General features: G+C 35.0%; 1 long non-coding RNA gene and 1 other non-coding gene across 2 annotated transcripts; both read left to right on the plus strand.

The window, feature by feature from the left end:
* The first annotated feature begins 561 nt into the window (after positions 1-561).
* LOC127850307 (uncharacterized) lies at positions 562-3,029 on the plus strand. Its single transcript, XR_008035193.1, has 3 exons — positions 562-913; positions 1,381-1,493; positions 2,835-3,029. It is a non-coding gene; the product is annotated as an uncharacterized LOC127850307 (long non-coding RNA).
* Positions 3,030-13,419: 10,390 nt separating this feature from the next.
* Positions 13,420-13,509, plus strand: Trnaf-gaa (transfer RNA phenylalanine (anticodon GAA)). Its single transcript is given in 2 exon segments — positions 13,420-13,456; positions 13,474-13,509. It is a non-coding gene; the product is annotated as a tRNA-Phe (tRNA).
* Positions 13,510-24,247: the final 10,738 nt, after the last annotated feature.

Here is a 24,247-nt window from a genome sequence, read left to right on the forward strand (position 1 = left end):
GTGTCATCCCAGATTAGCCTGTGCAGACTGCACATACATTAAGTCCTATTGAAGTGTCATCCCAGATAAGCCTGTGCAGACGGCACATACTTTAAGACCTATTAAAGTGTCATCCCAGATTAGCCTGTGCAGACTGCACATACATTAAGCCCTATTAAAGTGTCACCCCAGATTAGCCTGTGCAGACTGCACATACATTAAGCCCTATTTTCTCAGAATGAGGCTCATATACTACACTAAACATCAGTATTTTATGTGCCTGAAAAGTTCCTAGCATCAAATGGGAATAATATGCTTTTAAATTGATCACACAGAGTAAATAAAATTCAAATAGCACTTGATCTGATATCCATTTTAATCATAGAAGGTCAGCGGCCAATTGTATAAATCGGGATAACTCTTATCCAGTGGATACCTTTTGGTTATCTTATCATAAAATTGAAGATAACCAAAATTTATCCGCTGGATAAGAGTTATCCAGATTTATACAATTGGCCGCTGGGCATTAAGTTTTGTATATTTTCGACCGAAATTTAGCCCCTGAACCAAAAGACTATCCTTGCAGAAAAATCTGCTTTAATGGAATTGTTGAATTATATTTAATTTTAGTAAAATAATTATGTAAAAGCCTTCAGCTCATTTCAAAATTATTCTCTTCATTTATTTTTAATATTTATTTAAATTCCTGGATTTTGTTTTAAGAGCCTGTTCCTTCAGGAACCCATGCAATCAAAGATCGGTACCTAGCTGAACAACAGGCTGTCTGGTCAGCTGGGCCCAGACGCCCAGTGACACTTCCTGGCCCATGACCTTGGGGCAAATGCTCAACTAGTCCTACCCGCAGGGTGGAGCCACACTGAACCTGGGGCTCCATACTTTCTTGGCCAGGGGCCAAGATAACCTCGTCAATAAGGTAGGTTGGTAATGTAATTGATCATTTATAATGTGCAGTGTTTCACTCCAAATTTCAATTTCAACAGTTTGGGTGTGTTTAATATTAATATAACTCTATCCTGGCTGCTAACTTAAACAAATCATTTATGTAAGTGTTAAATATTTATAATAGCCGCCATTTGTATTGCCTTGAAAGGGCTCAGTAATGCACCCCGTCCTTCCTTTCAACCTTCCTTATATCCGTCCCACCTTTTAGTATTGCACGTAACTTAATAAATATTGGTTCAAGAGGGATACAAAATGTTTGTATCAAGTGTACAATATATAGAAGGCTATGTTTGTATCAAGTGTTTAGTTTATATCCCATTTGTATCAAGATCCTTCAAACATAATTTATTTCTTAAATATTTTTTACTCAAACAACATTGATTGACTTCTTATATAACTGATGCCATTTCAGAATGCATTGAATTATTTGGTTTACAGGGACACATTCCTGGGATGCCCTAAGGTCTTTCTATCTGTTCACAGAGGTCTTATACTCACAAGTTCAAGCCCAGTGAGCGATGTTCACATTATCAAACTCTGCATCTCAATAGGTAAGTCACCTTGCAATTGCAAAAGGGGGCACTTTGGCAAAGTATTCAGGAGACCTAGTTGTAATAGCCTAAACCTTTTGATGCAATAAAGCTTTCACAAATACCCAATAGGTAAAACCCAATACAAACTGGGGTTTCTACTCTTCAATTAATTGACCAGTTTATCTAATCTATGTTTAAGGGTTCAGCCACAAACTACTTTATCTTATAAAGAAATTTGAAGAAAGTGCACACATTTCAAGTTAAACCCTTAAATTTGCATTTAAAATTTAACATCTAGAGTTATATTAAAACTCAAAACCACAACAACAACAACAGCAAACAATTTATCAGCAGGTACCAACATATCTGACTCTTTCACCCTTTACAAAATCATTTTCCATATCAACTGTAAGTATGGTTCTTAAAATAACATTGAATTACGAAGAGGGGTCAGTGATGTTTTGGTTTAGGGGGTATATAGGAGTGAACTTGTCTGTCTGCCGGTCTAACGGTCGATCCGTATTAAGTGTTCGCTCTCTAATTCAGGTTGTTTTCATCCGATCTTCACCAAACTTTGTCAGAAGTTGTATCTAGATGGTGTCTTTTTCAAGTTTGAATATGGGTCATACCGGATCCAAACCTAGGGCATGGTATCACTTAGTGTGTTTTAAACATTCAGCATGTTGTCTGCTCTCTTATTAAAGTACTTTTCATCCAATCTTCACCAAACTTGGTCAGATGTTTTATTTAGATGATCTATAGGAAACAATTGAACATGGGCCACGCCGGGCCAAAAACAAGGTCACAGGGTCACTTAGTGCGTTTTACATAATCAGTTGGTGCCAGCTCTCTATTTCAAGTACTAATCATCCGCTCTTCACCAAACTTGGTCAGAATTTTTTTGTAGATGATCTCTAGGCCATTATCGAACATGGGCCATGCCGGTCCAAAAACAAGGTCATGTGGTCATTAAATGCGTTTTACTCATTCAGTTTGGTGTCCGCTCTCTATTTCAAGTACTTATCATCCGCTCTTCAACAAACTTGGTCAGAAGTTTAATCAAGATGATCTCTAGGCAATGTTCAACCATGGGCCATGCCGTGCCAAAAACTAGGTCGCGGGGTCACGGGTGCGTTTTAAACATTCAGCATTTCAAGCTCTTTTCATCAGCTCTTCATGTGGGGGTGTTCGCCACGTCTATGACAAAGCTCTATTTTTTAAAGTTAATGGCTTTTTCAGAGAGTATTAAGTGTGTTGCCAGGGTTGAACCCGCATTTTGATACTTGACAATTTTTATGAAATGCTAGTAAAGTCTTAAAAATTGTTGTCTTAATTAACACATGACCAACTTAATTGCAGAAACCCTGATAGCAAAGCGTTGGTTTGTTTTTGAAGCATTTGAACCAGCAACAGTCATCATTGGAGTTTCTGGCATGTCTATGGTGTGGAACCCTCAGTCTATGAACATCATAACAGTACATGAACCAGCAGCAGTCATCATCTCAAGATTCTGGTATATCCAAGGTACAGGACCCTTGGTCTGTACAGATCTTGCAGAACAAACTTCAGGTGAGTGTTCTTGTCGTGTCTATGTTTTTTTTACATGCCCCCAAGTTCAGAGATGTGTGAGTGCATGTAGATGTACGTTTGTCCGTCCATACGTACATCCAGCTGTTGGATTTGTATGTCAAGTCTAAATTCAAAAAGTATTGCTTATAGTGTGATTAAACAAAAGATATTTGCCATTCTGTGAACTTGCCTTCTTGTGTATTTTGGTTCTTTGTCTTTTAAATCAGTGGAATTTTGAGACCAAAGCAAAATGTTGGTGCACGATGGCAAACCAGTTTAACTATTTATTATATATAATTATTTTATAAATAGTCTCAGGACCATCATTGCCTCAATGGATTCAAATCAGATTAGTTGTAACCTTCTGAAATACCAAGTGCTGTGCTTGTTCTTGATTTGTCATCGGTATAAAAAATAAATAAAAAACTGACATTTACAGTAACGAGTCTTTCTTTTTTCAGATGCAATTTGAGGAATCCAACCATCCAATCAGAAACACAGCCTGTTGCAGCAATTGTTAACATATTGATCCCAGTCAAACCTAAGAAGCTCAGAGTTACTTACTGTTTTAGATGTGCTAGTCTTTACATATAAATCCTGGTTTGTTATAACCAAGTTATATTCATACAAAAAATAGATAATGTTTGTATGGGAATTGTTATCCTGTCAGTCTTTATGTTGAAATATTGTGTTCAATATAGCATGTTAAGTATTTTAAAAGCACGCATATTGCACGTATATGCAATCTCTTTGTCTATATTATGATATCACTACATATTGTGATCCTGATAATGGTAAACTAATGGGAAAGACTTTCAAAGTGTGACAAAGCTGTTTTAATGAGGTTGGTAACTTGGACAACATTAAAAAAATATTGGAGTATTTTCATGTTATAAAACAGGTTTCAGTTTTCTGTTTTTTTAACCGTATTATAGATAAGCTAGATAAAAGTAGTATAAAGAAAGGTTTAAAAGTTTTACGCTTCAGCTGTTTCTGTTTATCAATCTTTCTATAAAAAAAATACTAGTAAATTTGCTCATTCGGGTCGGTATTCAAACAAGAATCTTGTTTAATAGCATTCGTGGAAATCTAAATAAATTATGTGCACGCTTATATAATGTACCTTAAAGTATCGATTCTGTATTTACTACCAGTACTTTGTTGATTTCAATGGATATTGTTTGTTAAATAGTCGAGAATGGCTCTTGCATTTTTGGGAAAACTTTAAGGCAAACTGAAAATTAAAAAAAAATATTATTTTTTTACAGTTTTAAGAAAAATGGAAAAAGTTATTAATGTTAATTTGTGTTGTAAGATCATAGACTTAGATGCTCATAAGTGTTTAAATTTATTTTCGGACATAATAGTTTATAATGCTTTATATTTGTATATGCATATGAAGACGACCAAAATGTATCCTCTTTAATCACTGAGTCTCTTAATCAATATCTCTTGATCACTGCATACATTGTAGAGGTATATTTTCACATTTATACACAGAGCAACTGTGAAACAATAGTATTTTGAATGTACATTATTTATATATTGTTGCAATTTTTATAAGATAAACTCACTGTTTACATTAATTTGTGCAAACCATAGTCATAAAAATATTGATTGTGGGTCATATATGTATTAAACTGTTAAAATAATGCACAGTAACAGATTCTGAAGAGAATACTGTACTCAATGAAATATAAACACCTTGTTATATCAACTGCTTTTAATAAAGAACAACTACTTAAAATAAGTTTAAATTTGTTTTACATTATCTAAAGAAAATTTTGTACCTTGTTATTTGAAATCAGTCATTCACAAATTAAGGAAGAGTGTTGTCATATGCTTACAATTGTCAAAAAATGCAAGTGTCTCTATTGGTAAAGTAGAGAGCAATAGTATTTGCTTAAAAAATAAAAACAAAGATGTCTGCTTTGTAAGTGTATGTGGAATAAACACTTATGTTTGTGCTTATATTAAACGTGAACGTATTGACGTATTGCTGATAATAAAGTTTGACATTTTATTAGTTTTGAAACAATGTGTTTGACCTTTTATGTTAACATTCCCACAATTGATGTCAGTGCAGTGCCTTCAATGGAGCCATTTTCTGTAAATCTCCCACTGTTAAAATTCAGCTAGTTTTAAGATCAGATTTCCTTAAACTTGGAGTTGTTTATATTTAACATTTATTGAATGCATGAAACATGTGTGTTATGTTGTAGAATACCTAGCTGAAAATAGCTTGATGTTTGTAAATTGTGTGACATGTTGATCAAATTGATACATAGAGACTAACACTCAATATGCGTTAATTTGTATGTTTAGCTAAACAAAAAATGTTACCAAACACAAATATAAGATATATTCGTAAAACCGTATCAAATGCAATTTGAAATATAATGTTTAAATATGTTCGTCGACTCCAAATAAGCATTTTGAATAAGCAAATTAATACATTAATAATCTCTATGGAAAGTACACGTAGGCACTTTTCAATCGCTTGTGTACTTCATATTGATCAGGGTCTTTCTTAATTCATGCATGATTTTTATGCCTATGTCTGAATTGTGTAAATATCTGTTAAATAACTGTTAAAACGGATTTTTATATTAAAAGTTAAAATAGTGTCTAAACTGTTACCGGGCATCTGTTGAATTTATTTTGACGTGTTTATATTTCCTGGCTTACTGAGCTAAATTTTGACAATAATCGTGCGTTATTAAAAAACTTTTATTGTGGTTTTTGTATTAAGACAAAGCGCAGTACACTAATGCTGGTGTTTTTGTCCACCATTTCTATACACAATGTTGTATGTAAATAATTAAACATGTTGATGTTGGTAATAATGTATTCCCTGATCTAATATAGTGTTTTATACAGGAAGGAAAAGGGGCGTGGTGCAAAATTTCAAAAAAGGGCACTTTAGCGCGCGACATCCATAAAAAGGCCACAAATATATCTGTATAGTGACTTAATAACAAGCTTTGTTACACACAAACATTGTATGTATAGTTTTGAGATTTATTGTTGAATAATTAAACCAACAAAATCCCGAATGTACATCTTATTATGTGTTTTATATTTTCATGTAGTAACAAAAAAACAAGATTAAACACCATAGGATATATATCTTATACAAACTATAGCTTTTCAAAGAAGTCTTAGAATACTGTTAAATTAGTTACGCTCTTAAACAATTATTTATATTAAAACGTTACACACATTGCACAAACAAGTCCTTTATATGCATCTTAAATGGAGATTCACAAACACTATCACTTTGTTGAATAGTCAGAAAGTTCTGCGTTATGACATTGTTTTCATGTGTTTGTTTAATAAATGACATAGTGAAATATGCATGTACTAAAATTAAAGTGTTGCCGCATAAAATTGTAAACGGGTATTGTTTTCACTTTGAACTTTCATGACCACGTGTTGTATTGTGTACATTTTATTTCGCAAAAAGTGTAACTAGGAACGGTGCCGTACTGTCTTTTGTTCATTGTCAATTAATTCAATACACGTTAATTGGTCTCCGATATAAACTTGTTTTGCTTACAAAGCAATTTGCATCAATTTCTAATTTACGTTTCGTCGAAAGTGGAATGCCAAAAGCGGAAAGCGTACGTTGCGACATTCAAAACACGAATGATAAGTGGTACAAGTTCAATATTTTTGTAAAATTCATATCCGTGTTTGCCAATTAACATATTTTGACAAGTTACAAACGGGCCATAATGTTCTTAATTGAACCAATGGTGCAGGCCTACTACTGTTACAACAATTAACAACTTTTGGCCAAGCAGGGTCCAAGACGGGGTATCAACTTCTTTGCCGACATTCACACGTTATTGTAATCACAACATCGTGACAATAAACAAGCACGTGCTCCAATTAAGCGCGGTCTGCCTAACCGTGAACAGCAAACGTGTTAAGATTGTCGTCTGCTACAATTCATCAACACACATCTACTGTGAGCCTGTATGGCAAGCGGTTCGACGCATAATCCCAAGAAACTAGGTTTCTCATGAGAACCTAGGTTCTCAGAATGAGAACCTAGGTTCTCAGAATGAGAACCTAGGTTCTCATGAGAACCTAGGTTTTCAAATGAGAACCTAGGTTCTCATGAGAACCTAGGTTTTCAAATGAGAACCTAGGTTCTTTTGAAAACCTAGGATACCAAACGAGAACTTAAGTTCTCAGAATGAGAACCTAGGTTCTCATGAGAACCTAGGTTCTCATGAGAACCTAAGTTCTATGTGTCTATGAGAACCTAGGTTCTCATGAAAAACCTAGTTTCTCATGAGAACCTAGGTTCTCAAGCGTAAACCAAGGTTTTCAAATGAGAACCTAGGTTCTCATCAGAAACCTAGGTTCTCATGAGAACCTAGGTTTTCATGAGAACCTAGGTTCTCATGAGAAACCTGGTTTCTTGGGATTTCATAAACCTTGGTTCTCATGAGAACCTAAGTTCTCATGAGAACCTAGGTTCTCGTGAGAAACCTGGTTTCTTGGGATTTCAATAACCTAGGTTCTCATGAGAACCTAGGTTCTCTGAGAACCTAGGTTCTCAGAGAACCTAGGTTTTCAGAGAACCTAGGTTCTCTGAGAAACCTAGTTTCTTGGGATTATGCGTCGAACCGCGTGCCATAATTAACCTCCAGTTGTCTCCCATTGCTTGGTACACGCTGGCGGCATATGTGTAACATGAATAGAAATAGGCGTGAAACCGTGAATGTTTCTCCCCAAGAGCATTTTCTGAACAATGTTCAGACAATGCTCAGTAATATTCTACGAAACTTATCTTTTGAATATTTGTGACCACAGGCATTAGCCGTCAGTGACCGCCTCTTGTTCATGTTTCCGTGCATGGGTGTTATTTAGGAATGAAATTAGTAAAGTAATCGGTCGACATTGGTCTGAACACGTTAATAAAAAATTGAACTGTTTATGAAATACATCTTTAATTGTAAATATTATTTTGAGACTAAAAATTCAGATCAATCGTTACATAATATATTGTTACAGCATTAAATGAGTTTCAAATATTCAATTCCCTTGTTCGGGCCTCAAACGACTGTACGGTACAGTTTTCTATTTTAAGTATGTCTGTGACCTACATGTAGGAAGCAATCATTATGGTATAAAATACAAGTTTTATCCCTATTGATTATGTGTAATAATGTATTATTCAATAGTAAGATATCGGCAACGCTGCAAGAAAAACTTATGCGCTAAAGACATTGCAAACATATTTCAATAACTTGAGATATCTGCAAAAATAAAGTTCTTAACGGCGTGTTTTCATTCTGTCCAGCCCGTGTGTAATCATATGTGAACCCCATTGATCCTGCGCCCTGAATAATATGTGTCCCGTATTCCAAACGAGCAAGTTTACGCCGTCCGACGCGTAATTATGAAAACCTAGGTTCTCTAAGAACCTAGGTTCTCAGAGAACCTAGGTTTTCAGAGAACCTAGGTTTTCAGAGAACCTAGGTTCTCAGAGAACCTAGGTTTTCAGAGAACCTAGGTTCTCAGAGAACCTAGGTTTTTCAAAGAACCTAGGTTCTCAAGAGAACCTGGGTTCTATGAGAACCTTGGTTCTCATAATGAGAACCTAGGTTCTCATGAGAACCTAGGTTTTCTGAAAACCTAGGTTCTCAGAGAACCTAGGTTCTCAGAGAACCTATGGTTCCCAAATGAAAACCACGGATATGGCAAGCAGTTCGACGCATAATCCCAAGAAACTAGGTTTCTCATGAGAACCTAGGTTCTCATTCTGAGAACCTAGGTTCTCATGAAAACCTAGGTTTTCAAATGAGAACCTAGGTTCTCATGAGAACCTAGGTTTTCCAATAAGAACCTAGGTTCTCATGAAAACCTAGGTTCTCATTTGAAAACTTGGGTTCTTGACGCCATGTGCAATCTTTAAGCGAGAACCTAGGTTCTCATTCTGAGAACCTAGGTTCTCATTTTGAGAACCTAGGTTCTCATGAGAAACCTAGTTTCTTGGGATTATGCGTCGAACCGCTTGCCATAAGCCTGCGCCAATTGTATTGGATAGGAGGCGGAGCGTTATTTTAATCGACAGCTTTATTATGTCACGGGTAGCTATTTTCGGCGTATGGCCAATTTTCAGGAAGTACAGTGGACGTCATGGGGTTTTGTAATCGGCGTGTGGAAACAATTATCGGGCGTAATATACGGCCGTACGCCGTTTAGTGCAAGCCCTGTAAATTAATTTTTCTTAACTTAAAACTGTTTTGCATTAAATTGAAATCAAATCAATATTTTACAGATACAACTGGTGTTTTTTTTAAATTTAATTACGCGTTAAAATAAATGTTTTGATATAACTGAATTATGCATGAAATGCACAATTTCCACGTGAATAATATCGACGTTTTCATCAAGTCTCCTTAGTAACTGTGCACGATTGTATCCGGACCGATTAGTGTTACAAAGCCACTGAAATTATCGATTTATATTGATACATGGTTATTCAAGCATGACGAATTCACAACCGCGCGAATCTTGAATCTTAGACTAATATTGATGATGCACTCAATAAAGTACATAACCATTTATGTGGACTGGTATTGTTTAGTGATACTTTGTTGTTATTACTAATAAAATCTTCAAGGATGGGCTTTCCACTTATATATAGCTTTCCCCTATTGAACCTGGGGAGCACATTTTGTTTTATTGTAACTGTTCTCTCGCCCGTAAGTCCTGTATAACACTTTTGTCACTCTTCATTATTCTTCATAATTTTAAGAAATACATATTCCTTACAAATCATTTTTCACATTCATTTCTACAAACCATTGTTATAAAAAAATTGCTTGTGTGAATGATAATATATGTATTGAACTGTTAAAATAATACAGCATAACACATTCTGAAGAGAACAATATACGTAAAAAACATTTTTTGTTAAACATTATACGAAGAAAATTTAATACCTCGTTATTTGACACAAGTCAATTACATATTAAGGGAAAGTCTTTATTGGTTATACTAGAAACCAATTTAATTTGCTTATACAATAAAAGCAAAGATGTCTCCTTTGTAAGTTAATATTGTGTTTACAACTCGACATAACAGGTAAATACATACAGAATTTCAAATGTGTTTGTTAAGACAAAGCGCATTACACAAATGCTGTTGTTTTGTCCATTTCTAAAAATCATGCTGTATGTAAAGAATTAAACATGTTTATGTTTATGTTGGTAATATGTATTTCCCGCTCTAATATTGATGTGACACTCTCGATAAAGGGCACAGCCATTATTATGGAATAGTATTGTTTAGTGACTCTTTGTTGTTCTTACAAATAAAATTTCCAAGGATTGTCTTTCCACTTATACACTTCCACATATATAGCTTTCCCCTATTGAACCTGGGGAGCTCATTTTGTTTTCTTTGTACTGCCCTTTCGTCCGTTAGGCCTCTATCACACTTTTGTCACTCTTGATTATCCTTCAGAATTTAAAGAACTATGCCTTACAAATTTAGAGCATCTTTCACGTGGTGATTGGTCGTTTCCAGATTACTATTGTTTAATTAGGATTCATCTGGTTGAGGTCACAGGGGTCACGTATGTCAACATGGTTATAATGACGAGATATGGTCGTTTGTCTTGTCTAAGTGAGGTTGAAAGTCACACTTAGAGTTCACAGTCCAAACAGTTACTTCATCACTTACCATTTTAAATAACTTGCCAAATATATTCGCCATGTGAAGACGATGTGTGTAAGATCATTGTCCGTAGCCAAAAGGCAAAGACCACATTTGAACGGCAAAAGTCAAATGAGCATTATTTAGCGTGTCCTGATTGCAACTTAATTATTCATCTTGTAAATAACTCACCATAAATGTTTACCATATAAAGATGGCATATCATGCACAAGTCCTGTGCCCCTTGCGCAAAGATCAATGTCACACTTAGTGATACAAATGTCAAACAAGGTCTTGCTGCAGCTTCTTAAATAATTACACGAATTGTTGACAATGTTACTGACAGGCATCTAGTACTTTGACCTGCTCAGCATCTGTGCACCTCTTTTTAATGTATTGTTTGGTATTTATAATTTAAAAACAAAAATGGTATTACTTTTCTACGGAAAATAAAGCGAGAATTATGTTACAATATTATAAAGGGACCTTTTCACAGTCTTTTGAATGTATTGAAATTTGTCATTAATTGCTTTATATTGATAATTGGGAACAGTGTCTCTAAAATCTTCAGTAAAAAACGAATAATATTAAATAATAAAAAAGTAACCCTCAATTGGACTCGAACCACTGACTCCTGGAGTAAAAGTCTATCGCTTAGACCACTCCGCCAGCCGTGCTCATGCAATGAGTGATGTATTTTATTCTTTATATAAGCAATCCTCGTAGTGTCACAAAATTTTACCAAAACAACAGAACGCTCCACATTATTCAATCGGTTCACGTTGCAACGCTTTATAATTTTCAGGTTTTCAAATCGTCAAAGATGCATATAATGGCTATATTATACAATGGTAACTGTTCAGTATAACTGTTTCCTCACAAATATCATAACTAAAACGAAAATTTGCGAATCTGAAAACAACTTTTTTCAATTTTGTCAATTTACCAAAATGTGAAAAGATCCCTTTAAACAAACTACTTACTGATTAACAGCACTGAATGACAATTCTACACTATATTAAGCCGTACGGCTAGACAATCCCCATAGGAAAGGCAATACGTACACAGCCGTGCGACTAGCCAATACAGGCTAGCCGTACGGGGCGGTATGACTAGCCAAAACAGGCTAGCCGTACGGGGCCGTACGGCTAGCCACTGCCTACAAATGAGGTATACGAAGTTTTTTAAGGTTAAGATGTTAGAGATAACAAAATTATATGTTACATGTAGAAAACGTACAAACAAAATACGACACTGTTGTAACATTGGGCTTAGGTAGAACTATTGTTACCATTCCCGCAGTAAAATTCATTTGTTGTTAATGGTTTAAAACTACCTAATGTTCAATGTTGTAAATCTTATGAAGATAAAATTATTTCAATACAAGTTTATTGATACGATGTGTAACTATGATCATGCAATGTTCGCACTCATTACTTTACGATAGTAACGTGCCAATAGAGCTATGCGTAGCCAAGTCGGTCGTGTTTGTTTTGACTTGGAAAACTGGGTTTTGTCGTGTATTTGATGAGCGTTTTTATCAAGCAACCGATCTGCTTAAAATTTTGTATTAAAACTTTGGTTATTTCAATAATGTTCAGACATCCATTATAACTGCGACTGGTAACATTGTTAAAAGCGCGAACGTACTGCTTGTGTGTTGTTCCTTTTTAATACGGATCTAGTATATTATCACAGAGCGATCTTGTTCAATAAAACAAACTGTTTATATTTAATGGAAAGTCGTATACAAGTTGGTCTAAAGGTAGCGCACCTGTAATGGTAACCTATCGAAATAAAATCAAATCTATTATTTTCTTAATCAGCATCATTTCACTGAACTACGTGCAAATTTGTAGGTAGTCTTTCCATGCTTTTTAAAAAAATACACTGATTTGTTTCAAAACCACCCCCACACACGGCTTATGTCCAGTTTATGTGAACCCCTGGGATATATGAAAGTTCCATAATTCATCCCGATTTCCAAATATAGGCATGCAGTTGGAGTGTACAGATGCAGTAAAGTTGTTTTAAGTTTAAACAAGATGAAAAAAGTTTTCTTTTACAGACATTTATTTTTTATAAGTTGTTATCTATGGAAGAGCGCCATGACATGTAAGTGGTTTCAGGCATGGGTTGGTTGAAAACAAAGTGTCATAAAATTCAAAATAGTATCATTGGCGTCGCTCTGGAGAGCGGCGACTATTATGTAATGCATTTTTTTTCGCTTATGGGAGGAGAAGTTATTTTACGGATCAATGTATATATTTTTGTTTTAAGAATATCTTGCATAGTGGTGATTTTTTGTGTAAATTAGTGTAAATAAGTACCGCATTTGTGCCTATTACATTTATTACAACATTTATTGCCAATATTGCAAAGCTAATTGTTTAAATTAATAACTGATCCAAAACTGATTACAGGGGAAAGATCACAGGGACTGGGCAAATACGCGAAACTTTCTGGTTTTGTATAAAAAACAAAATATAATCAAAATATAATTATTTTGTGTTTTTTCTAGTTTGCTTATTTAGTGGAAAATCAATGTAGTACGATATTTGACCACCTATCGCGCAAGCAAGTTTATTGGAAGGCGTAGTGGTACGAAAACGTACAATGTATTAGTTTATTAATAGACATATAATAACGATCTCTTTACACAACTTCACCAAATAGCAGTACATAAATGATGTCAGCCGGAATAGCTCAGTTGGGAGAGCGTTAGATTGAAGTTGTTTACGCAACAGTCATCTAAAGGCCCCCGGTTCAATCCCGGGTTCCGGCACGAATGGAACAGTTCGGCGGTTTACATTTTTTTCAGTAAGGTTAATAAATATACTAAAGCTTTGTTTTATGTAGACATTTTAAAATCCATTTTTCTTCAATTGGACATTTTTATTAAAATTAATGGATGCCGCGTGGTGACAACGTTAATTAAAATTTCTTACTTCACTTAAATATCTTATAAAAAATACACGTGTTTTTATATTAACAAATAAATGCAAACAACACATCTATTATCCATGTATTTTTATGGTTGTCTATCATAGGCCCTAAGTACTATCCCAACCACATATAGAGCGCCAAGCGCGACACGTATTATTGATTGTAACAATGAGTTGCGATAAAGGAAGCAACCCAAACTCTATATGAGAAATATCGGACCATAAGTCCAAAATTATGTCTTTTTGAATTTAAAAATAAAAGTGAAAAACTGCTTGGTTAGGTGATTATGTCAACATTTTTCATCAGATTCTTTCCAAACTTACAGTGTCTTCATATCAATGAGCATTTTTACCTCATTTAAAATGAGAAACATCGGGACAATAAGTCCAGATTTTTTTTTAAATTAAATATGGCAAACTAAACAATTTCCACTTGTTTAAAAGATTTCACAACTTTCCTCTGAATCTTTCCAAACTTGTTAAGTGTTTTTATATCAGTATTACTCGAACCCTATTGAAAATGATGAATATCGGAGCAAAAAATCTATTATGATCTTTTACTGAATTTCAAAGTATTGTGAAATGCAGCTTCTATATGCAATTAACAGTTTTCATTCATTTTTTTTTTCAAACTTATACAGTGTTTTCATACCAATGAGTACTCAACGCCTATCGTAAATGAGCAACGTAAGAATAAGTTCAGAATCATCTCCCCTTGAAGTTGAGAAAAATATGAAATTACGCTTACAAGATGAAGCAGATTTTTAAAACCTACACAGTTCTGTAACATTAATGAAAACTGCACACGGATGCCAGTAAAAAAAGGAAACCAATGTAAATAAAATGAACTATGAAATATTTGGGGGTTACAAAACAAAATCATACATAATTGTTATTTCTGGGTTATAACACAACATCATAAATAATGGTTATTTGGGCGTTATATTTCAGAACATAGAAATACAAGTATCTGAGATCAACAACATAAACAAGTATCTGATATCAACAATTAGCATGGATTCATCTCTGAGGGTATAACATATGATGTACATTCAGGGTATATAAAGGCTGTTCAAACGCGATAAAAAAAACTGCGTGCTTATTTTTCAGAACATAGAAATACTAATCCATTTACATAATATGAGTATGACTAGTGTATAAATTATTAATGAATACGTTAATGAATGTAATAATGTATTTATTTATATATATAGGATATTTATTGGATTCGATGGAATATCGATTTCATTTCACGAATGATCAAATAAAATAATATTTTCACGAGTAGTAACGAGTGAAAATAAATATTTTGTATGATCACGAGTGAATAAAATAATCGATATTCCATCGAATTCAACAAACTTTCTTTTCATTTTAAGTTTTTAACCGTTTATTTACATTGTAATAGAGTTTAACTGTATAATTTCGTTGGATTTATGACATCTTTTCTTCGAAAAAATGACGTCATTTCACAGTTTTAATTCACTGATATTTCCCTATAAACTACCGGAAAGCATAAAATAAACCGGTATATTAGATGCATAAAAATATATCCGTGGATTTATAAGTTCATACTCCTGTTTCCACGGTTCTTTGTGTATACTGTCTCAATATTCAAACATGAAATTCGCCTCTTTCTCGGAAAACTTGGTTTAATGCATGTGCGTACAGTTTCGTCCCGGAATAGCCTGTGCGGTGCATACAGGCTTATCTGGGACGACACTTTCCGCATTTATGGTGTTTTTCATTTCAAGGAAGTCTATTCGTAGCGAAAATCCATGTTATGCGGAAAATGCCGTCCCAGATTAGCCTGTGCATACGAACAAGCATTAAGCCTATTTGTCCTAAAACGAGGCTTGCATAAATACGTACTAAGCGAGCAAATATAGTTATTGTCAATCTTCTGTATTCGTATCACGTGTTCAATAACGCAGACTTCTCAAAACATATTGTTGATTGTGTTCTCTGGAAACCAAATAAGTCAATTTTGAAGAGTATTGTATTTTATTTTATTGGAACTGCGGCTTCATGATAGATATTATGCAAAAATACTGAATATTATATATAATCAGAAATTATAACTATGGTCTGCGAGAAAATTCCTGGACGACAATCGGTGGAACACGATGTAAGTAGTCGACGCCTGGTCACAGTCAGTCGAGACAGGAACCTCGTCGAAACATTGAGCTACGCCCTGGGAAAACTGGGCTTAATGCATGCGCTTTTAGTTTGGAGTCAGATTAGCCCGTCCAAGTCTGATAAGGCTTTTCAGAGACGCCAATTGACGTTTTTATGGAATTTTGCGTTTAAAGGCAGTCTTTTCTAAAAGACAAGTTTTTGTAACGTCAAAGTATCGTCCCTGATTAGCCTGTTCAGACTACACATCGTGAAACGCTTTTTAGATCCTAAAAAGTTACTAAATACTTGTACTCTAACATGCTTACACCAATGTTTCTTGAACAGGGTTTTCCTACAGCAATTAACCTTCGTATAGCACTTTTTGTTGTGGTTAGTTTTAATATAGCATATTGGGCAGTGTTAACTGATCTTTAATATTTCTGTTTTTCGAAAAGAATACCCAATATGGCTAACGCACTTTCCGAAGTACACAGACGATCAGGGAAATTGTTACGCCACTTCAATATACGTCTTATGAGCAAACTATAAAGGACATAATAGTATTGCGTAAGTCTTATTAGGTCAGAATCATGAGTAGTGTGCTAACCATCTTAAGCAATAAGTTCAATGTTCATCCCAAGCAATACCTTAATTTTGAATATTAAAAGATACACATTTAAAAATGAGTGTTTCTGAAAAAAGAAACTTGAAAACACATATTTAGGTAAATAAAATAATATTAGATGCCGGTATATAAACAAAATATTTGAATAACATACACGTATACAGATGAGCCGCTACTTAGCTGAGGGTAGTTGTTAGGAAAGCTACTGTGTCAACAAATCGATTAAATTGAGCATGGCTCTGGGAAAACCGGGCGTAATTCATGGTGCGATAAGTGTCGTCCCAGGACTGCACAGGCTTAATGCATAGTGTGATAAGTGTCGTCCCAGGACTGCACAGGCTTAATGCATGGTGCGATAAGTGTCGTCACAGGACTGCACAGGCTTAATGCATGGTGTGATAAGTGTCGTCACAGGACTGCACAAGCTTAATGCATAGTGTATTTAGTGTCGTCCCTGGGCTGCACAGACTTAACGCATTGTGCAAGAAGTGTCGTCACAGGACTGCATAGGCTTAATGCATGGTGCGATTAGTGTCGTCCCAGGACTGCACAGGCTTAATGCATAGTGTGTTTAGTGTCGTCAAAGGACTGCACAGGCTTAATGCATAGTGTGTTTAGTGTCGTCCCAGGACTGCACAGGCTTAATGCATTGTGTGTTTAGTGTCGTCCCATGACTGCACAGGCTTATCAGGAAAGATGCTTTCTGCACAGATTGGATTTGTGTTTAAACAAAAAATTCATAAAAGCGGAAAGTTTCATCCCTGTTATGACAAGGATAAGTTGGGCCGACACTTCATGCACTTGCATGTAGCCCAATAATCCCATTTATGTGAATTTTTTAAGGAAGTCTCTTATCAAAATCCTTTCTTGGGGAAAGTGTCGTCCCTCGTTAGCCTGTGCGGACTACGTTGGCTAGTCTGGGACGACGCTTTACACACACATTATTACGCCTTTACTGACAGAGCAAGGCTAGTTTTTATACCTTAACGGTTGATTACATTTTAATGTTTCTGCCATTTACAAATCAAGCTAGTAACATTCATATAGAATATAGTACGTTTGGCTTTGTTGTGATATCTCATTATGTCCGTAAACCCAAAATATTGCCTACAGTAACATTTTAATTGAGCATTTCAAGGAATTGAAACACACGTAAATGTGTTTGTCTTTTAACAATTATTTTGTTATGAGTGATAACAGTAGATATTATCAAATGCTAAACCTTGCCGCTATTCAGTATTTTTTACATAATAAAATCTATTCTAGCCCTGTGTTATATAATGTTTATATTCAACCATATACTTTTCTCTAGGTTATTGCTTGGTGTGCTATTTTAAATTAATTGATAAATCAGATATTTATCAATTTACCTTTTCTTTTAATTAGGTAAATAAGTCAACTTTCCTGTATCAATTAGTGGTTAACGCCCACTATCTTCATTCGGTAAAATATTTGCGATAACTTACTTTAATAATGAATTGCATAAATCATAATTCCCAACAAGTGTTTGGTTTCTATAAAAAAAAAATTATGATGAAAACTTTACTGCTGTAACTTGCTTTCTTAATGAATTGCAAAACTCGACATCTCCAAGTGTATTGTATCTATTGCTTGTTGTCCCCTTCCGATGAAACTGGAGGGGACTTATGGTTTGCGCTCCATCTGTCAGTCTGTCTGTCAGTCTATCTGTCAGTCCGTCACACTTTTCTGAATCCTGCGATAACTTTAAAAGTTCTTCATATTTTTTCATGAAACTTGCAACATGGATAGAAGGCAATATGGAGACTATGCATGTCATTTCACTGTGTTCCTACGTCGAGAATTCTGGTTGCTATGGCAAAAATTAAAAAAAAATACTGACCATGGTGGAGTTTCACCGGTAGGGGACAATATTGCTTTGCAATCTCTTTTTATGTGGGAATCTTTACAAGTGAGCAACCAAAGAGTTTTACTTGTATCAAATAACCACAGCTAGTGTTCTTTCCTTATCAGTATGGCTGTTATTATTTGCGTTTGTTTCAGTGTAAGATTTTATGAATGAAACAATGTTGAGAAAAAGTTTGAATTGTTTATTTGAGCCTGGCTCTGGGAAAAACTGGGCTTTATGCATGTGCGTAAAGTGTAGTACCAGATTATCCTGTGCAGTCTGCAAAGGCTAATCAGGGGCGATACTTTCTTGGGCTCTTAAATCATATATTGTTATTTTTATAGGGTGTAAACAAAATTGGTATGTATACCAAAAGGAAAGATATTATGGTACATAATAAGTTATAAATATATATTTGGTACCAAAATCTTGTTGTGCAGATATTAAACATGCTGCTTTTATAGTATAAATATTATTTGTGTGTCATGTCATATTTGTTTATTGTATATATTGTTACAAAATCAAATAAATTGTTTTGTTTGTATGGATCCAAAAAAACAACACACGACTGTGTGTTCAGATATTTGTTCTGATATAGGTGGCCGTAGGCTAACCCTCTGTCCATCATCATGTCGGTCTGTCAGTTCGTAGGTCCGTCCACAAATTTGTCCACACAATTTGTCTGACGGGGAGGGATTTAAACTTAAATGTCTTGACAACAAAGCTGATAAATATTTGTTCTAAATATGTTTAATGTATACATGATATAACTTTGTGTTTAAAGTGGGAAATGATTCAATATGTTAAAAAATAGTATTATCAATACATGCATTCTATTCCTAAGTATTCAAAACAAACAAACACTTCGACAACAAAAGGGAAGCGTATTTTTGTCATAAATGAATGTGGCGTGTATGTAAGTATTCCACTTGAATGTGTACTAATCGAGTCACTGTTGGTACATGCTAGTGTACATATCCCAAAAAACCTTAATTAACATAACGACATAGTCACATAGTTTCAAAAAGTCACTTCCATTTAGTTATCTTCATAATATCTTAAATGTCTTGAGTTACATCGACCGCTGGAAACTGCGCGTTTAAGTTTCCCGCGCACTGCGTTATCGGCAGACGCCGCTATCACGGCATGGGCGTTAACAACCTCCATGTAGTTTCTATAGGCCGCGGTTTCGCGTCTAGTGACGTCATCGTTCTGGTATAACACCAGCCGGTCCGTGTCCACCAGAAGTCCCGACTGTATAGCTTTTGACACATCCGCTGTAGTACGAAATTTGACGACCCAGCGGGACTCGACACCTGGTCGCGATGACCGGATATCGAGGGGGTCGAACTGGATACTTCGCACCGGGACGTTGAGTTGAGTCTGTATTTGGTACTGCACCTGTTCGTGATTTTATAAGTAGTGGTTGTAGTAGGGGTAGTAGTCATAGCAGTAACAGCAGCAATAGCGGTAGACGCAGTAATAGTAGTATTACTGGATATACTGGGTGTTGTAGTAGAAGCATTCTTTATTTAATTTTCCTCATACTTATTATTAGAAGTAATACTAGCAGCAGCAACAGTGGTTATTGCAGTTATTTCTATCGTATACAGAATTCTATTCTCTTACGCATGATGAAAATTTTAAAACTGAACTCCACATATAAACGCTACAAATCGGTATTAAGTAAGAACATGTCAACCTAGATTATAGAACCCCAAACGTTCGGAGCGTTAGGATCGCGCGCCACTTTCGTACGCCTTCATTCCTTATTTACTTTCATTTTTAAACCCTTTTTTTTATCGTATACAGAATTCTATTCTTCTAAGCAAGATGTTGTTTTTTTAAACTGAACTCCAATTATAAACGCTTTAAATCGGTATAAAGTACGAACATGTTAACCGTAAATCTAGATTCTAAACAGGTATGATATTTGCAAAAGTTAAAGTTATTTTTTTGTGTTTAACGCGCTATAATCGAGTAGCTATATTTTTTGAAAGAGGAAATGATAAGCAACAAGATAAAGTTTAAACCAATAAAATCAGATGGTTAGTTTTTGCATACAATTTAATTTACAACAGTAAGGGTCAAATACTCGATTCAACTCCTGTCAATATACGATCCGTGGCTAGTACATATGTAGTTTATAATTATACAATTATTATTTACTCGTTATGAAGGGTATAATTTAATCAAGGTGCGTCTTTGCAATTTTAATACTTTTTATGATTTGTGTCACTTATGCTCGATTGTTAATTGTCGACTCTGGTACTACTTAACTGTACCCCGGGTACGCTTAAGTATACTTAAATGTACCCCGGATACGGTGAATATAGTAACTCGCACACGGGAATTCTAACGCTAAATTGATCGTTGTCGGCTATTTTTTTAATATTGTAACGGTTTCGTGCCGTCGGTAAATACTGTTTCCTTTCTATCAACCAGGTAGTTATTAGTTTATTAAAATGTTATTAGTCTGTGAATAGATGTCTTCAAGAATAAAGAAATGAAAACAGTGAGACTTAATTTATTTATACTTCTCAAAATATACCAACATGAAACAACAAATGTATAAGAATATAATATAGTTACATTTTGTCCGACATCACAGTTCTTTCTTGTTATTATTATTATTAAAGTTGTTAAAAGTTTAAATAATTTTAGATGTTGTGTGGCCGAAAAGTTGAATGTGTCCCAAGTCGTCTGCGGCGCGTCTTTTATATGGATGCCCCTTGATACAATTCCTCAGACTCCGTAAACGGTTATGCGACAGCTCCGACCAATCAGAATGCTTGAATCGCCGATTTAAACCACTGTCATCCAATTAAATATGCGCGCCAAATGAACTCTTCAAAACGCTTCCGCACATCAGGAAATAGTTCCAAATGTTATATCTATGCTTATCAGTCAAATGACAATAACTTGATATAAAACAGTAGCAAATCGTTAACATTAATACAATAAGACATAGTTTACCGTAACCATTAACTATATGGCGCAGTCTTTTGCTAAAATCACAAAGATAAAGTTATGACGTCACAAGCATGGTCGACACTGTTTATGAGTGACAAGGAAGTGTTATTCTTTATGGAATAACAATCATAGGAACGAGGATTAATAACTTAAGTTGTGAGTAACATTTAAGGATTATAAGGATTAAGATGTAGATAAAATGATATATGCATGAAACCTCAGTAAACTGTTCAACATGCATATGTCATGTAATTCAACGAACTGTCAGAATCTGTCAACATTCGGTGAGTAGGTCTTTGTCCATATCCTAGATAATGAAACATGTTATGAAACCTTATTATTAGTTTTGCTTAGGATTACTTGTAGTCCATTATATTACAATATTAATAATGTTCATATTTATGTCAATATTCTGAAAAATAGACACTATATTATCGATACTCCTGCCTTAAAGGCATGTTGAGTTTTTCTTCAAAGATAATTTTGTTAAGTATTCCGTAGCGCGTTTTACGACGTCGGATTTAAGGCGGGAATAATACTCGGGTGCAGTCTAAATTGACCAATCGAGCATCACTTAAAGTATCATCAGTAGCTGGTAGATACACATTAAATTATTTTTTTCACCAACATTACAGGACTAAATAAGTTACGTTGTTTGAGAACATTATCAAAAACTGGACATATAATGTTAAAAAGATGCGGTCGTGTAAGTGGAGTCTTAACCATTTTTCACAGGTCTTCGAGTGGGACACGTTTTCGTTGTTCCGGAAACTGAAAACCGCGGCGTTCGGACGACTGGGTGGTGTGTCACTGCGCATGTGCAGACTCGGGGCAATCCGGCCGATGTTGTCACTGCGCATGTGCAGACTTGGGGCGATCCGGTCAATGTTGTCACTGACTGTGCATGTGCAGACTTGGGGCGATCCGGTCGATGTTGTCACTGCGCATGTGCAGACTTGGGGCGATCCGGTCGATGTTGTCACTGCGCATGACATTGGCGTCCAGGCAAGCTAGATCGTCCGGCGTTGCCGCGTCACTGAAACCAAGAGGGCTTGACCGGCTTAAGCGGCAGGAAACAGTATGAAAAACATAGTGACGTAGCTAAATTATTGAAGTAGAAAACGATCATACAATTTAAAGGGGCGGACATTTATCAAAATGAGGCAAACATATTACATCGAAACGCGTGACAAAAAACACTGCGTTAATTTCAAATACTTGCGTTGTAATTGAACAATAATCTTATGCATTTCCTTTAATAGGTAAAGTTACTTAAACAAATTGTCACAATTAGCTCGTGCGCACAGATTCAAAACATTATCATGCACATGAAACTCGTGTTTTGAGTTCAAAATCGATGCAGATAAAACGAAGTGTTCAAAAAACGACTTTTAACATGAGTTTATCATTAATTTTTATTGAAATAACAAGGCGTCATCTTTGACAGAGGTCGCCTTTTTTTCCTATAATAACGCTGGTTTAAGGTAATTACTATCTGCTACATTTGCTTATCATTTGGAACTGATTTAATTAAAGCATTGCATCTATTTTGTTTGACGAGTATACATAAAATTATAAATTTTATTTTCAAAAATTTAATTAAATATAAATTTTATAGAATATATGTTAATTGGCCTGTATAACTGTTTAGAATTTTTCGGTTGTTGTTGTTTTTTGTGTTTAGCAAATCCAATCCGCTTTAATGGAAATTTGTGTAATAGGAAGCGTCATCTTAACGAAAATCCAGGTAAGGCGGAAAGCGGTTTCTCTGCTTAGCCTGTGCGAACTTCCGTGCCTACTTTATATCATTGTGTAACGTAACAATACTTTGCGATGACGATCTATTCTGACATTCATATGTTTTTATTTGATTTACAATGAAGTATAGAATTTTTTATGTGAACAAAATCGAGCTTAGTGAAAAAATGAGGCGCACTCTTGGAAAATGGGGACTAATGAATATGCTGCGTATAGTGTAATCCCAGATGTGGACTTGACAGGCTAATCAGGGACGACTTTTTCCGCTGTTATGCAAGTTTTCGTTTAAAAAGGAAAATTCAGTTTAAGCGGAAGTTGTTGTGTCTGATTAGCCAGTGCTGACAGTCTTATGGTTACATTACACTAAATAATTGTATATCCCTCCGTGGTCGAAAGTAGTGCCTATTTATAAAGAGTTCCTTTTCTCTTCTTGAATATAAGCCATTTAACAATGTGAGACATGTCTTTTGTAATATCCTGTATGTGTCTGGAGTGCTTTGATGCCTTGGATTGGAAGCTAACTTAAAAGATGAACTTTTGAGGGTGTGTTTTCTATTGTGTGGCGCTTTTGTCAAAATTAGGATTCCGAAACACGTTTTTCTACGGTGGTTTCATTCGACAGCGATTTTTCTTTCTTAGAAGTTGCGAGACGGTATGATTTTGATTGCAATTATTGGAAGAGGACAGATCCATCTTTAAAATGATACCAGGTTCGGAAAAATTGATACGTCGAAAAGGCAAGAAAAATGCTGTGAAAGTTGTCAGTTTTATAATGGGACCCTATGGAAAATCGGAATTAGTGTAATATAACCTTATCTCGGACAACACTTTACGCACATGCATTAAGCGCCGTTTTCCTAGAGCGCTGGTCATATATTTATAAATTCAGTGAAAAAAAACACACAATAAAGGCAACATGTTTCAATCAACACCCTTCAAGTACACTTCTAGACTTTTCTAATACATCACTTTATCATATCAATATAGCTCCCTTATTTTTGAACGGCTTGTGTTGAAATTTTGACCATGGATAATTCTACACATATCTGATAATTCCTGAAAATTGAATTGAAATTGAAAAAAAAACACTTAACAAATTAAAAACGTCACTTTAAAAATCAAATTCGCAAACTCGTTCAACGTTAAATAATAACAATGTGAAAAGTAAAACGCATAAACTTACACGTCTTAATAACTGACCGGCTTGCAACATGCCGATTGAAAAGTTTCGCTCCTG

Source organism: Dreissena polymorpha, chromosome 11, assembly GCF_020536995.1.
Source record: "Dreissena polymorpha isolate Duluth1 chromosome 11, UMN_Dpol_1.0, whole genome shotgun sequence".
Taxonomy (NCBI): Eukaryota; Metazoa; Mollusca; class Bivalvia; order Myida; family Dreissenidae; genus Dreissena; species Dreissena polymorpha.